Source organism: Cynara cardunculus, assembly GCF_001531365.2.
Source record: "Cynara cardunculus var. scolymus isolate 2C chromosome LG 16, CcrdV1, whole genome shotgun sequence".
NCBI lineage: Eukaryota > Viridiplantae > Streptophyta > Magnoliopsida > Asterales > Asteraceae > Cynara > Cynara cardunculus.
Genome location: NC_037543.1, coordinates 280,562 through 285,696, shown reverse-complemented (window position 1 = coordinate 285,696; position 5,135 = coordinate 280,562). Strand labels below are relative to the sequence as shown.

Sequence of the window (5,135 nt, the reverse complement as noted above, 5' to 3'; positions counted from 1 at the left end):
ACTCGATCCCCTCGTCCAGAACTGGTTCCAACCACGGTTCTCTCAATCACTCCGTGCTCACAAGCGTAGGTCCATAAGCAATATAGATTAGGTAGGTGTTAGGTAGACGGTCCCTAAATATTTATTTTGATTTAATATAACTTATATTTTATTTTAATTTAATAAAATAAAACATATTATATAATTTACAATTTACTGATTTAAACATTCAAATAGCTTTAGACTAAAGCGATCGAGAGAAAGAAATGGCGACAGGGAGCACCGGAGCAACGCCGGAGGCTGCGGCGGAGAAAATAGTATGGAACGAGAGACAGAGAAGGTTTGAAACAGAGGACAAGCAGGCATGCTTGCAGTAGGAGTTGAGAAATGGTGGAAAAGAGACGGATGTGGTTCACACCTTCGTTCCGGCAAGCAAGAGAGGCTTGGGTTTAGCTTCACATCTAACTGTTGCCGCCTTCAATCATGCTCATTCCAATTCCTTATCCGTCATCCCTACATGCTCTTACATCTCTGTAAGCTCCGCTACCGCCATCTCTCTTCTTCAATTTTGTAGATTAATTTTTAGGGTTTTTATCATCATACGGTTGTTTTCCCCTGCGTTTCGAATCATATGAATGCTTGTCCCTGCGATGTTATCAGGAAGGAATCCGTATCAGTTTCAGTTTGTATCTGATTAAATAACTTTTCCTTTAACTTTCAGCGATAGAAATTGTTTTGCTGCTGTAGAAACGGAATAAAATCGATGTGAAATTTGGTAAAATTGACCTTAAAAAGTAGTATTTTCTTCTTCTAAATATGGGATTGTTGCGATCACATGACTTTCACTACTATGCTTTAAGGAGGTTCATGTTGATTTGAATGATTTGTGAAGCATACATGTTAAGAATGTTTCAGCTGAAAGTAGGATTACATTTAGCACTTTTCGGTTTACCAATTATGGATAACAGTTGTCGATAGAGATCAAGGCTATGCTTGGCAAACTAGCTGTTAACAAGCTAGTTGATAGCGCATAAGCTAGTCATTTTTGGTAAACACTAGTAGTTCATAAGCTAGATGACAATGCAAATGACCAAAGAGGACATGTTAGAAAGTTAATTGGATCGGAAAAAAATGGATAATACCCGTTAGAGCTTATTGAAATGCTACTTCAAACGAGGCTTTTTCAATAAGCTCAGAAAACAAGCTAGCTTTATGGTTGCCAAACATGAATTTAGAATTTGACGATTTATTAATAAGCGTTCCCTTTCGTTCTTGAGCTTTAACCTTAGGGTTTCTATCAAGTCAAACATCATTTTTTGAACTACAAAGGTACAAAGTCTGTCATCCTTTGATCCTGCATTTATGATAATTTTGTTTACCATTCTCTTTGTTTACAAGAATTGAGTAGTGGATCTTAGAGGAACCGATAATGTTAGATGGATCACAAGGAAAAGGTTGTCTCAACCATAAGGCCACGCCACGCCCAAAGCCTCTACCAGCGCCAAAGCCATCAAAATTTTGGCTGCAGGTTAAGAAGCCAACATAAATCCCCCACATGAAAACAAATAATCACAAGAAAGGAGGCTAAAACTCAGAGGGAGATATCACTGCTGCCAATCCAAGGCTGGTGTATCAATTAAGGCCTGAATTTTGCTGTCTTTGTCAGCTTTACTAGGCGCAGGAGCATCCTGAAGTTGATTGCTAGATGCAATTGGCACAAGTTCAGGAATTTCTTACAAGTCGTTTCCAAATTCATCGCAATCTGAACCATCAAGCTACAAAACCCCAAAAGTTAATGCGTTATCGTCCCTAGGTGCTGAGTGTGTAATCCTGACACATTACAAGCAAGTTCCTAAAACATTATAGCTAGACAAACCTTACATAGTTGGGAAAAGTCACTATTTGCCGATTGCACACTCTCCAGCTCATTAACCACTGTTAAATCACAAACAACAACTCAACTAATGCCCTAGCACACGACTCGCATAATGTTACCATCCAACATGCAGAAAACTTTTGCAGGCTTGATAAACCACTATATGGTTTACATTGACCACCAAAACAAGTGGCCGCCTAAGCCACCAGCAAACATGGTATCTCCAAGTAACTTAAATTTAAAGGTTTGAAACTCTACTCGGCTTGTTCAGTAACTGGTGCTGCAACTATGGGCATGCGAGGCTGTCCAGGAATACGACGAATTAAAACAGAAGTATATTTGGGAATCAACATGTCTTCATCAAGATATTCCGAAATTACAAAACAATACGCGCCTCGAAACAGATGAATGGATTTCCACCGACTACTGTATAATCCCCAATAGTACCCAAAAAGACGACCCATTTATGTACACTTGGTAACATAATTACTAACTAGTTTTACAATCTCCTAGATGAGTTGATGTGAATCCTATACAATCCAATAACTACAGTCTAGCAAAACTTGACCACTCTTGAACAAATATTTCTTGCCAGGCAGAAAAATTGTATACTTGGCCAACTCATAATCCTAACCGCTAGTTTACTTCCTCCAAACTGCTATACCACCAGCAGGCTACTCGAAACAAAACAGTACATGATAAGCACCATTTCTTCTTAAAGGGTCATGCTCACCCTAATAAAGTTCATTAGAAAGTCATGCCAATCGAGTCCAATTTCAGTTAAATCCCCCAAAAAATTGACAAAAATCGACGACCAAGAATCTCAACGGTTTTCAGAACCGACTCAGGAAAGGCTTGAAACATCTTCACGCCATCAATCCTTCGAATTTTGGAACGATCAGCGTAGATTCTTCAATTCGTCAGAATCTTATGATCAGATACACCTCCACAGGAACTCTTGACGTTCCATATCGATGAAAATACGGAACCGAAGTTACCCTAATTCTTCCCGTGATTGATTCTTCCTATACAACGATAGATTCGCTTCCAATTCCTCAGATTAACCGATTTCCTCCCATTCGTCGTGAATCTGGTTACACAATAGACAGATTCTCCAAACCACGATTAATCTTGCGAAACGCATTCACGAATTAGAGATTCGTTCTTGAAAAGAATCACGTAGATCGTAAGGTAGGATGCAAAACATTGTCATTTTGTCCCAAAAATACGGACCTGAAAACCATCGTGACAGCGAATGGCATAATAATTTAATTCGAGACTTGATAATTTAAACCACCAAATYAATATTAATTAATTAAATCGTAATATTTTTATATTAAAATAAAATAAAAATACTAAAGGAAGAGGGATTGATAACTGGTAAAACAAACAAAAAGGAAGAAGGATTGATAATTGCAACCCGAACCCGACATGCCCCGATACCCGAAGTGCATACTACAGGTTGTGGTATTGTAACCCGAAACTCGATCTTTTCAACACATTTGTGGGCCGACCCGACCCGACCCCACCCGTGCACAACCCTAACTTGGTCCGTATCCTCGTCATCAACTTTGTGATGCCCTGCGCCAAACTCCGTTTCCCCTTAAATAGGATCAACCCGAACCCGCTGAAATACTTAGTCCTCCACTTACATTCCCCAGTAAGCGGATCATACGAAACAAACTCCATACCACCCCTTTCCACCTGCATTCTAAAAAGAAGAGCGTTCATGTTGACCCCTTCTTGGGTGTCGCGGCAGAGCAGCTCCCCGTACGAAAACTTTCGGGCCAGCAGCATCATTTCAGCCGTGCCGTTAAACCGGTGTCCAGCCGGCGGTTTATTGACACAATAGGCCACTCTTCCTTGAACGATTTGGATGAAAGCTTCAAGATCCACTCCTCTCAAGTCTGTTTGACCGAGAAATCTGATGCTTCCGACACCATGACGCCCCACGACAAAGTCCTTCACACGACCACAGTAACCTGGTTCCGCTCGCTCTTTGGCTGCTAGTTCCTGGATCGTGGGTTTCGTGTAGTAATATGAATGACGCAGCTTCGGCATAAGTGCCTCGATGTTAGTTTGAATGCCATTTTTTTCTGCGCACAAACACCAATTTTTTGAACATGCCCCGTTGTACCTGTGCGAAATTTAATATTAGCAAGACGATTACCATTAGCTTTCGGAGATGACGATGCATCTTTTGGTTCTTCCATATCTGATATCAACTCCGGTTTTCCAGTAGGCTCGGTACCACTACCATTGGCTGCTGGGGCAGACTGCTCAACCGTTACTCAACCGTTAGGACAGCCAACGCAGCCTGTCTAATAAAAGAGTGATTTGGAATTTCCCCAGGAATCAACAAACCAAGAGGCAGACCACATGGTGGTGGAGGGGTGGTTGATGAAGCAGCAGGCATTGCACTACAAATAATGGAACCTCCTGAATCTGAACCAATCGACCCAAATTGGCTATTAGATGACTGCCCAAAAGTTAATCCCACCTCCCAATCCCATATTTGATAATTGATATCCTTTGTAAATTTGGTTTCATAAAATATTTGATTTTGAGAGCACCCTAAAAAAATACAAACAACGAACGAACGACAGCTGTGAAGAAAAGAAAAAACTTACAATTGGTAGTGATACCAGATATAATTCCTTCTAATTAGTGATCCAAATTCTGAAAGAACAAGCATAAAAATTGCATAAACCCTAAATTAATATCATATTTAACCATTGATTATACAAGAAAGTTATCAAGACATACCCACAGGAGTAGAAGAAGCTGCTGCGATTCTTGAGAGAGCTGGATCGATTGATTTGGAATGTGGGGTGGATTGTTTAAATAGGCATCCGACTCTCTTTGGAGTTTAAGTTCGTTGAGGATAGCGATTGATTAGTTTCTCTCTATTTTGTTATTATAATTTCCATGACCTATATATCTATATCTATATCTTTGGATAAAGTCTTTAAAACTATTTTTTATATATCAAATTTATCGATAGATATTATTTAAAATTCAAAATTATATACGACTACAGTTTTTTACAGCTTGCTTTTATATAACTAACCAATAAGTATAATCAAATACATAACAACCACCTCATTTTTACGATAAACATTTAAAATATTATCAGGATTATCATTGAGGAATAACTGAATATTTCATCATCTTTATGAAAAAATATATTATATTATTAAATTTTAAATTCATTATCTATATCTATACCTATATTATAAAGCATTTGACAAAACTCTTAAAAACCATTTTTTGTGCATAA

At 38.8% G+C, this 5,135-nt stretch overlaps 1 pseudogene; it reads left to right on the top strand.

Annotated features, from left to right (window-relative positions):
* The first annotated feature begins 216 nt into the window (after positions 1-216).
* Positions 217-767, top strand: LOC112529809 (annotated as a pseudogene).
* The last annotated feature ends 4,368 nt before the right edge of the window (positions 768-5,135 follow it).